The following is a 12179-nucleotide window of genomic DNA, read 5'->3' as shown; positions in this document are numbered from 1 at the left end:
CTTGTAGGACATTCACCCTCTCCAACCTCGTATGAAAGTACTTCAGGTTATCTCGATTTTTGAATACTGTTGTCCTACATTTGTAACATGATGTGGTATAAGTATTAGTGTGATCCCAAGTTTCTAACCTGATATAATTTGGAAGATTTGAACTGTGTTTGAAAAGTTCTTCTCCTGGACAAGTGTTTGCTCTGGTTCCCTAGCTATAGCCTAAACTTGGCTTCAAAGTGAGAGAACTGACCTGAGTAGTGCAAATTGGAGATTGCCAATTTACCCTGAAGACACTAAGAACAATTTGCAGTTAGTTTAGAGTGACAAGTTTAACATTCACTTATCAAGTACAGCAATTTATTTTTACAATGTTGCAAAATGGCTTGGACCCAACTAATTTCACTCCGAGGAACAAACACTGCCACAGCCAGAAGGCACAAAATGTGCAACAATAATCCTTAAGGCAACACACTGTAATTTGCCTTCTTCTGTTTAATGCCATGTCAAACAGAAGGATTTCTACACATTTCAGATGGTGACTGCATTGCCTTCCCTTGGTTTGAGTTTAAAAAAAAAATTGATTTACTTCAGAGAGCAGTGATAGATGAAGGATATGACATGCACTGAGCATGCCTAGTTCCTTGCTCATGCCAAAAAAATCCCAGAAGGATAAATCTCGTTTCCTGCCTTACTTCACAGAATTTAACTTTTTAAACAAGTCATGTTCTGTGGTTTGGATTCTGTGTTTATATCAGGGTTTGTTTCCAGGCTCATGGACAATAATAGTACATTGGTCTGAAAAATTTGAACATTTTCATGTGGAGAGAAATCCTGGTGTTCTAACCTCAATTTCAGTCTTATTATTTGCATTAATTCTTATAAAACAGCCCTTACAGATAAGTTGCAATAAAAGCTGATATTTTCCAGGTATAAGCTGGAAAATATGTGAACTTGAGCTTTCATTTAAGTCAAACTTATTTCCATGATTTCAAGCTGTACCTATACATTCATACTGTAAACTTTATTTATTTTAGCAAATATGGAGCTGGAAATTAAGACTTAATTTTAAAAATATGTTCTGTGTTTAAACTGACTTGTACATTTAGACACACACACACACACACACAAAGCCTTTGTGATCTAGTGATTATAGCTGGATTCCAGTCCAATTGGAAGCAGAACATGAATTATATTGAACCTGTTAACCCCCTAGTATTTAAAAGATTGTAAGAATATATATACACACATACACATATATATATATATATATCTGGAATTTCATTAATAGCAGCAGCCTTAAAAAATGCAAATAAATAAAATAAAAATAAAAGACACTTCCACATGATTTAATTATATCCTTCAAGAACATTCAGTTTTATCCAAACATCTAACATGTACAAATTTGTGCAGGTATGTGAATATAATATATACATATATGTATAAACATACACACAAAGACAGAGAAACCAATCATAGAATCATGGAATGGCTTGGGTTGGAAGGGATCTTAAAGATCTTCTAACTCTAACCCCCCTGCCATAGCCAGGGATGCTACCCACATATCAGGTTGACCAAGGCCCCATCCAGCCTGGCCTAGACCACCTCCAGGGATGGGGCATCCACAATTTCTCTGGGCAACCTGTGCGAGTGCCTCACTACCCCAGTGAAGAATTTCCTCCTAATGTCTAGTCTAAATCTATCCTCTTTTAATTTAAGACCATTCCCCCTTGTCCTATCATTATCTACCCAAGTAAAGAGTCCTTCTCCATCTTTTTTATAAGACCCCTTTAAGTATTGAAAAGTTCTGTAGTGACATCCAAATATAAGCAGTCCTCTCTAGGAAAACCACGATCTTTGCTTCATCTGGTCCCTTTGTTGATTACTGTACTTTGCTGCCTTGTTTCTCTCTTTGCCTGTAGGTCTTCATAACTCCACATAAAAATGCACTTTTTTTCTATACGTGCGACAGGTCACTTTAAACTACTGTAATACAGAGAGGGCTCTTTTTTTTTCATTAAGTTCCCTAAGAACATCAATTGCTTGTTCATGAAGATTATCATAAGCTACCAACCCCGTCTGAAATATTTCATCAGGTCTCTCTGCCACCTTCTGTGGGAGGCCTGCCTCTATCAGTGTCTTGTAGCGTTCTGTGTGAGTTACACTGGAAGTGTCCATTGGTTCTTCCTCTTCTTTTAATTGCACCGCTTTACTATTCACCTGATTATCCATTTTATTTTGCTGCTTGAGCCTGTGGCTGCCTGCCCTGCTGCAAGGTCTCTTCCCCTGGAGCCCTCGCTTCCTTACGCAGAGCACCCTACTCCGTGCTAGGAGGCCCCACTATTGCCCCTGAAGCCCCCCAGGGACCAAGCTAGGATCAAACTTTAGGCTTAACATTGAAATTTTACTAATGCTCCAAATCTTCTCTACTATAAGTATCTAAAACTTCATTCATATATGCAAGAGCCATTCTGCTCATTAGACTAATGATATTCTGGAAAAAAAATGAGGTATTCACTACAGGAAAACAAAAAGTGAAATAAAAGTAAATGAAAAGTAGCATACTACATAACCTCTTCTAAGCTCAATGGAAACCTCATAAATTAGCTAGCTTCTGGTGGGATTGAGTTTGTCTGTCCCAGCTTTTTATTTAATCCTTTGCTACATCTACACTGTCTTGTTGCACACTTACATTCTGCATTTAATGTATTTAAAAAAATAATGATTTCTAACTACTTAACCCATACATCAGTAAGCATAACATACACAGTAGCTATTCTTAGATAGATAGATAGCTGTGAAAATATATATGTGTATGTGTGTATTGGAATATAAATACGTATGTATGTATATATATGCAGATGCAAAATCAGCAAAAAAGTTTTTGTTTTATGCTCTGCCATAAGAAAAAAATATTAACAGTAGATAAAGAGAAGAGTTCCCTTTGGTGCTTGGCTAAAACATAAACAGAACAGCTGGTGTTTGTCCGAAGTGGCAGTTCTATGTGCTGCTGTTTGTTTCTACTGAATGATCTTCTTATCACTAACTATCCTATAAGCAACATTGCAAGTTTCGTCATGACAGTTTTTTATTTATTTTATTTTATTTTTATTTTATTTTATTTATTTTATTATTTTTCTCTTTGCTGTATGTGAATAATCTTGAAAATTTTAGGAAACAGTACTAAAATAAAAGTACATGCCAACTTAATTTAATATGACTCCTTTATTTTTCCATTTTCCATTTTTCCATTTTCGCAATACCTAGGGGACTTGTCCCCAGAGCCTCAGCCTTGTTTCTTGACACTCTAAATATATAGTAAATGTCAATCCCCACTTTTAATGTGAATACTCCTCATGTTCATAAACTTCAACTTTTCTGCTTTCCATGCAAGGATGCATGACCTTTATGAAGGAATTCAAAAAGGAGTTCAAAGAGGAATTCCTTCAAAGAGGGATTCCTTCAAAGCAACACAGACATCATTCATTCTTTGGCCCAAGGAGGAGTAACAAAAACAGCTGCTTACATAGTATTGCTGAGGAGGAGGGGTGGAAGAAAAGTGAAAGAGGAAAACTAACACGCTGTACTCTTTTTCCATGTGGTGCCATGTGGTCCTTGTTACACAAGACCAAGATATGTGCACCTTGGAAATAGTCCATATATGAATCAGGATGCTAATCAGCTGCTGCTCTAGTACATAAGGTCATAAAAACAGACATACCATCTCCAACACTGTCTGTAAGGGACACCTAAAGAATAGCAAAAACAGGGAAGTCTAAATGATACTTCCCCAAATACTGTCTCAGCTTTCAACTATTTTAGGGGATTTCCTAAGTTTGACATGATTTATCTAGTCAGTAATCCTCAGTGTTTTTTTTTCCCATGCTCTTGTACAGTGCCCATTTCAAGCCACATAAGTTTTTGCATCTACAACATCATTTGGGAAGATGCTTCATAGGTCTACTGACCACTGCATAAGGAACAAGCTTACTTTGAAGCTTACTGCTTCTTTCTTCTTGGGATGTCCATGACACATCCTAGCAAGAGGTGCTGCACAGCACAATGCAAACCACTAATGAATTTCCAGCCATTAATTGTGGCTTTGTTCTTCTTACATAGACTAGAATATTTCTGGCATCCCATGTTCCTAAGGCTAAGAAAGAAAGGGTATATTTGGGTTTGAGGTACTGCATTGTCATGAGGCTAAGACAAGCTCAGGTTGCTGAATATCTGCAGTTTTGGATGCTTGCTGTCACATTGTAGCTCACTTTTCCAGCTGGATCTACATGTGCTTCCCCATTTAGATGGTTTGTTTGCTGTTTGAGGTGTGGACAACTTTGTATGCACTTAGCACCCTGCACACAGAGACTGAAATTTGCCTGAGTAACCATGGCACTCCTGTAAATAAATAAAATAAATAACAGTCATTATTAGCATACAGTCACCTCTAAAACAAAACAGTCTCTATAAATGGATAGATTCCCTGTAATTGCTCTCCTGGGGCCTTAGCCTCTCCTTCATGATTGATCCAGGAACCTTGGCTATACACTCAAAACATGTTCTCAACCTGGTACCTCCTGCTGTGTTTCTATCTTGTTGCTTTAGCTTCTTTTATACCACCTACATATTTTACTACTGTTTTTATAATTTCTTTGCACCATAATTGAAACCTTAGCTACCCTCCTCTTTGTTCCATTGCCAGCAATCTTTGATAAGTGAGTACTTTTCTAGTTTTTTTTTTTTCTTTTAAAGTAGTACTTTTAAATAATTAATGGAGTTCTTGAAATACTTTATCAATTAATTATTCTTGCTACATTGGTGCTTCCTAGATGTTTTTCCTTTGGCTCATCTCCTAGAGAACATGAGTTGCGTTGCAGTGTTTACCTGAAGAACAGGTATCTCCTGAAGGGCTGCCTGGTTTTATGTGAATTCCTTTGTTCGCATGCCCTGCTGATATACTGAGGAAGGTTTCTGAAGTATGTTTCTCAGATAAACTCAGGGATTATGCCCCAGGAATGCACTATAGGGCAGATAAAACTATCATGAGAAAAGGAACATTTCAGGTACTTGTGAAATTTATTTTTTTAACTGGACCAAGATTATCTTTACAGCTGCATCTGCAGGAATTTATCAGCCTCCTTACAACCTTCCTCCCTATGTACTTAGCTTCCCCATGCAAAGCCACATCACTTATCACTGAGGTGTACTCTCCTTCAGCTGCAGGATTATGAGCCTCTCCTTGAAAGCTATAAGGAATTTCTTCTATTTCACCAAAACTGTGAAACTTGTCCAAACATAGGCAGCTGCAGTTCTTGTGCCAGTAAGAATGACAATGAAGGAAAAGGTATTTTATATATATATATATATATAATATATATACTGCAATTCTCTATCTACTTAACGTACTTTCTGGTGAGATTCAATCTAGATATACAATTTACATTGCATTTTTAACCACTGTGTAACCTCCACACTAGTAAATTAACTAGGATTAGGGGATATTTCCAGCCACTCAGAATTCAGCAGCTACACTGTTAAATTCTCTCTGATCATCATTATTTTATTTTATTTTTTAAATTTTTCTTGTTTCCCCACACGGTCAATCAACACATTCCTGAACAACTTCTGGCACAACTCAGGACTTAGTATGGACTCTTCCCGATGGTGTTTTAGTGGGCAAAGTAGTTTAATAGCATGAATGGAACCAGGTTTGGGCATTTGACTCTGAGGCCAAAGAGCAGTCCTTGGCATTCTTAATTTATTATTATAGTTGAAGTTCTCAGGAAACAGTGCTTCTGAAATAACTTAAATTCCCTGCCTTGCCAGAGGAGACAGTTGTTTGATAAGTTCTTTGGAAAGCTTCTAAAGGAAGATATTTTTTGCCTACCTTAAGTATTTGAGTTCAGTTGCCATCTTCACTTACTGCTTCTGGGGTAGAATTCTGTCAATATGTGAGAACAGTACTGGTGTACTACTTCTGCAATGGCTTCCATCCAGAGAATCACAATCATTAGTACTGACAAATAATTATACTCATTAGAAGGAAGGAAACTGAAGCATAAAATAATCTGAAACTCCCTGAAAGGCACAGTTCCTGCCAGGGGCACAACTCACTCTTGCATAGGATGACTCAGTCTGTCTTCTCCCACTCAGGCACTGTGGTGAAGAAATCAGAAAAATTCAGATTTAGATTGCATAGAAAACAGAAAATATTTCTTTTGGATGGTCACTCTTTCTCCTTTAACTTCTACTTATGATGAAATGTGACAGGGCATGGATTAACAACTTGTTGAATCCAGTCATGCAATCAGAGAAAATGGAATTGAAAAGGGATTTTGAGAGGTCATATGGTACATTTCATTGCCCCAAGGCAGAATCAGCTCTGCTAAGGACATTGTGGACAGCTGTTAGAAAAACAGCTGTTTTTAAGACTTGTAATGATGGTAATTCTACACTCTCCTTAAGCAATGTGTTCTAGTCCTTCACTATCTCTACCACAGGATCTTTTTTCCTAACTCTTAACTTTAACTTTTGCAGCAATATAAGACCATTATTTCTTGTCCTATCCATTGACACACAGAAGAGATTTCTTCTTTGTAACAGTCTATATTAGATTTGAATACAGTTAATATACTTCCTAACCTAATTTTCTCTTTTCTGTATTATGCAAATCCAGTGTTGTCATTTTTTTTTTTTTTCTGAAATGGTCGTACTTTCTAGCTTTATGATGTGCTGATTCCTTTTGAATGTTCTGTTATACATGGGACTACAGAGACTGCTGGATGAGCTGTCTAAGCCTAGTAATCACATACTGCAAAGCAGAAGGAAGAGGACAGGACCACATCATTGGGGAAGAAACAGAAAGGTCCTTTCATAGCAGTATAAATTTAAATTAATTTAACCAGTCACGAGACTTAAATGAGGAAAAAAAGTGCTATCAGGAGCAACAGGAAATCTCAGGTTTTAATTTAAAAGAATAATAGATTGGGTTTTCACATACTTCCTTCCACATTACAATATACTAGTTAGTGTGAATATGTAGATCTGTCTTCTGTCAGGAAAAATCTTATTCCATTCTGGAGCTTTTCTTTGAACTTTACTGTCCATTCTCAATGCTACTTCAAACACTGATAAAAATGGATTCTTTTAGGTAATCCCCACAATCCTGAAGAGCTCAACACTGGAAGACCACACAGACTGACACATTATATGCGCCTTCAGCCTACTTCATTCTAAATTCGATATGTTTCAAGATGCCTACCTAAAACCTTGGTTAAAATTCTTTGCCTTTTTGTTTTTGAGATAAGATTTTAACAAGACTATAGATATATTATATATATAGTCTATATAATATATAATAGTCTCTCTATATATAGTCTATATATATAACATATATATATATTTTTTTTTTCTGGGAAAGTAGTTTATTCATAAAATTCAGAATTACTCTAGAGTGGGTTTCTTTTAGGTATCTCCAAATGCACAGTAAAACATACCTATGTTTATGTCCTCTAATGTTATTTTGTATATATCTAGAAAATTATAGGTAGAAATTGTGAGGTTTCACATTTTTAAAATGAGTATGTAAAATGGCTTGGAGCCAGAATCTTTGACTAAAAGCAAAAAATAAAGTGGACAAGGTCAACATTATCCAAATGTTTAAACTGTTAGTTTATTCCCTGATACACTTTTCACTCATGCTGAATGGAATGGAATGGAATGGAATGGAATGGAATGGAATGGAATGGAATGGAATGGAATGGAATAGAATAGAATAGAATAGAATAGAATAGAATAGAATAGAATAGAATAGAATAGAATAGAATAGAATAGAATAGAATAGTCCAGTTGGAAGGGACCTATGAAGATCACTGAGTCCAACAGCTCTACCTGTTTGGCACATACCAAGGACCAGACTGTGTATGTGTGTCGGGGGGGTGTTGTAAGCAGCCACACTTTTATTAGTGTGGATGGGGTCAGACTGTGTTATCTGGCTCCCAGGCCGACAAATGCACCTAGATACTGTTTACCTTACTTCTGTATATATTTACCTAGTCATGGGTACCAAGCTGAGAGGATCAAGTAGCTTCCCAAAGTCTTCACTTTAAAAAACTTTCCTACAGAATAAGCTTTATAAATATGAAATATGAGGTTTAAACACAAATATTTCCATTAACTACATTTTGGGTCAGCATTAAATAAAATCATGGCAACGTTTCTCAGCTTCTTATTTTTCAGAGGAAAGTCGCTGTTAATACAGATTCTTAAGCCTTCTGTTAACTTTCTATTAAAACCAAATTTAAATTTAGGTTCGTATGCAATCCACTGTCAAGTATCTAAGGTCAATAAGGTTACTGTGGGACAGCTCTTTCAGTTGATGTTGTCTGTCTATAAAGTTATTCATTCACTTCAGCTTTGCAAAGCACTGCTTCTGTAGGCTTTTATATCTATCCTTTTCTGCATCTTTTCTGTATTTCAATTACTTCTTATCACAAGATTAGTAATAATTTTTATAGCCCATCTTATAGGGAGGCAGAACTTTCAGGCAAACATGGCTTCTGGAGTCATAAAGCATAATATGTAGAAATCCTACAGCTTAACTAATCAGTCAATCAATATTTAGGACTTCTGGTGAATCTCAGTATTTTGGGGCTATATTTCCTTCGTGCTTTCAACTTATTCCTTTTTAATGTACCACAACTTCTAGTAAATATAGGTAAAATAGAAGAGTTTATTAAAGAAGAAATTTGTTGGAACAACAGTTTGTTTATATCATTTGCAGTTCTGGCCTAAATACAATTCAGTATTAACAGTTTATAATTACTGTGTTAACATTTTCTGTTTCTAAAGTAAACTAAACGTTTAGGAAAGCTGCATTGCATCACATATTTATTGTCTATAATGAATCTGAGATTTTTATCTGACTGTGATACACTGGGTTTCTAATTTCTCCATTCCTGTAAGTATAGCATTTCTGTGAAGTTCCATTGATTATCCCTCACGTATCTTTTAAAAAAATGTCTGAGTATTGTATTAATTTATTTATTTTTTATTTAATGTTGCACAAACAGATGAGTATGCTCAGATTACTGTAGTGTTCACAAAATGAAGTCATTGGATATACCAGGATTAATTTATTTTTTTTTAAGTTCACTCCACACAGCAGAGATGGTTAAAAAAAAAAAAAAAAAAGTTTATTTTGCTTTCTATTTGAAAACATTTTCATCCATGGCAGTTAGCCTGATCCCTACTGGGAAAACAGAGACCTAATTTTGTCCTGCTTAATACAAACAGAATTCCCAGTGACTTCACTGGGAGTTTTGCCTGAACAACGAAAACCGAAGAAGGCCCTATAAACTCTCAAGAATATCCCTCTGCTTTCCTGTGGACTAACCTAATCTCTGTAGTTTACCAAGTACTTACATTGTAACAGTGTATTGAAATGCTTTGCAAATTATCACATCCATATGAAGTACTTTCGGGTTTGTCATAGAAATTGCTAGTCTATAGGAACCAAACGTATCTTAAAACTGCAGCATGCCCTAGGTGGTTCCATACCCTTCTGTACAGAGTTGGCAGCTCTGAACAATGGTTCTATATGAATGAAAATAACATCTCCTTTCCCATGTCTTTACTACTAACAGCTTCAGTTGGTTACAATAAATGGATATCTTGGGTTCAGAGAATAGTAAACATAGCATAGAAAAACAAACCATTTCCAAGAATGTATTTTCTCTGTGGTTAGAATACGTTATCCTATTCCACATTATTGAGCTAGTTAGGGCTTAGAGACAAAAAAAAAAAAAAATAAGGAGGAGAAATCTGAATGGGAAAGCCAACTTTGGCAGAAGCACTACTGCTGGTTTTAAGGAATGAAAAACAGAAGTTTTACCAAAACAAAACAAAAAAAAAAGGAGAGAGAGAGAAGAAAGTTCAGAAAACTTGTTTTTCAAATATATATCAGACGAAGGGTAGATTACGGTGAAGTTTAAAAACTGAAGTTAAAAGAAAGGGAAAAAAATTGGTCGCTTTCTTTTTCTTTTTCTTCTTTTTTTTTTTTTTTTTTAAAGATGGAGTGCAACTGGAAACAGCATGCAGCCAAAGGTCAGGGTCAAGAGTAATAGAATCCTGGCACTATGTGCTAGTTTATCTTCTACACGATGAACTCCTGCCAAACCATATACACAATGTCGTACAGCAGGGAAAAGTGTCTGATGCATCTCCAGAGTATTTATGAGGGCTTCTGTTTTGAAGATAGTTTCTTAGGTAACAGAATAATAACATAATGGGACTATTTCTCATTTATCTTTTTTTTTTTTTTAATTTATTTTTTGGCTTATTCTGCAAATTAAACTGTGATAACTGATTCCCCCTATCTGGACTCCCTCTTCCAATATTAAGAAGAACTTCTACTTTACTTTATTTTTAGGATTTGTATTAAGAGAAAGATTTCTGTGGTGGTCTTACAAGTACTCATTCAAATTAGACTAAGTATTGCTCAGCACCTTAGGAAGTAAATAGTTGAGTTGGAACGATAAGTATTTGCAGCATTTAAAGGAGATGAAAGAAAGTCTTGGCTAAGTTGTTGTTTCTTAGACTGTGTGCCTTCCTGTCTCATATAGTACCGTGTCTTATGCTTTGTTTCTTTTAAGCATGGTAGTATATTTATACTCTGCTTGCAAAGCCTTTCCCTTCCAGTGTATAGGCAAAGCACAATCTAGTAGTTTGTTTTTCTACATTTCCCCTTATTTTACAAATGTATAAATATTCCAAAATTAGTTTCAGAAAACAGTTTATCTAATGCATATCACCAAAAGTCTTGCAGGTGTACAGCATGAAATGCAAGAAAACAATACGTCAGATTCTGATCCAGCACTGAGAGTAAAATACCTTCATTAATGGAACATGGATTAAACTCACAGCAGCTGCTCTGTAATATTTATATTTCAACCTCTCATGAACTTTTATTAGGGGACAAGTGAGATCACTTTAACTGCAGCAGAACAAAATCCACATAGTCACTTACCTCAGAGTAGCCTATGCCTAATTTTCTAGCTCTGATCTGGCTTCCCTCCAAGTAAGTTACTTATTCATGTGGTCATGAACATTACTTGACAGCACACAAGATGATAGCACACAAGATGAGATGCTACCTGTTTCAAAGTTTTGACTTCAACAGAAGGATTCAATATGTTTAATTTTTTATAACCATTTAAAGACAGACATAAATAGAGGTCTGGGTCACTTCATTAAAATGAATTGTTTCAGTGAAATTAACTGTCTGATAAAAGAACAACTTTATATGGGACATGCATTTCCCTAGAGAGCTGTATAAGAACTATGAGAACTGAAAAAGTTTCGACCAGCTCCCTTTGGTCCAAAACTAGAGCTGAAATCCCAGACATAAGTTTTATGCTATTGAAAGGCGAGAAAGTAGTTGAACTTCAAGAAGCCAATAAGGACCATAGGGTTCAATGCTATGCATTAATTAGTCAGGGAGATTGTAGAGATTCATAGCACAACGCAGGAGAGTTGAATGAAAAACCAGGACCATGCTGTTCTTGCAAAGGGGTCAATTTGGGAGAATAAGTTTGGCTCCTCTCCCTTACTGAAATGGTTTCCAGAATTGTGCTGTGATTTGTAAAAGTTGAGACCACAGGCAGCAGCATCTAAGCAGAGAAGTGACTGTGAAGCAGTATAATGTAGTGCTATATTAAGAGTACTACTCAAGACCCTAAGAGTTGTCCCGAGCTTCTCTTTCTTGAGATGGTGGCTTTCCAATTGAAGCTAACAACCCCAGAGAGACTATGATTCCCAGCACCATTCAAGGTATTAACAAACTCAATCCACTTCTTTGAGTTCTTAAAGTAACAATCAATGGTTGTAAATTATACAGGAGGTCAGATCCTTGCTAGCCCACCTGCAGCTTCATAATTCCTAGGACTAATTTTTTAGAGCTATGGGCTGTTTATAATTTAGAAAGTAGTATTGAATTCTGAGCAGTGTTGTTGATATCTGATAGATACCAAGGTCTGAACACATGGCATGGAAAAGAGTAACCAAAGGGTATTAAACAGATCCAATACCAGGTAGTGGTGCTGCCTGCAACAACATAAATAACAAGCTCCTTGTTTATCCCTCTTCAAGTTAAACTCCAGATACTGCAGAATTAAATGACATTCACCTAATTG

General features: G+C 36.0%; 1 long non-coding RNA gene across 1 annotated transcript in view; it reads right to left on the bottom strand.

Annotated features, from left to right (window-relative positions):
* Positions 1–1219: 1219 nt before the first annotated feature.
* LOC136790535 (uncharacterized) overlaps positions 1220–12179 on the bottom strand; it is a 51754-nt gene continuing 40794 nt past the window's right edge. The window contains exons 5-6 of the long non-coding RNA XR_010830648.1: positions 5876–6144; positions 1220–4386 (exon numbers count right to left, since the gene is read on the bottom strand). This is a non-coding gene — a long non-coding RNA (uncharacterized lncRNA). The remainder of the gene's footprint in view (positions 4387–5875; positions 6145–12179) is intronic.

This window comes from Anser cygnoides, chromosome 3, assembly GCF_040182565.1.
Source record: "Anser cygnoides isolate HZ-2024a breed goose chromosome 3, Taihu_goose_T2T_genome, whole genome shotgun sequence".
Lineage (NCBI taxonomy): Eukaryota > Metazoa > Chordata > Aves > Anseriformes > Anatidae > Anser > Anser cygnoides.
Note: the sequence above shows the minus strand (reverse complement) of the source record. Positions and strands in the feature narration are given on the sequence as shown.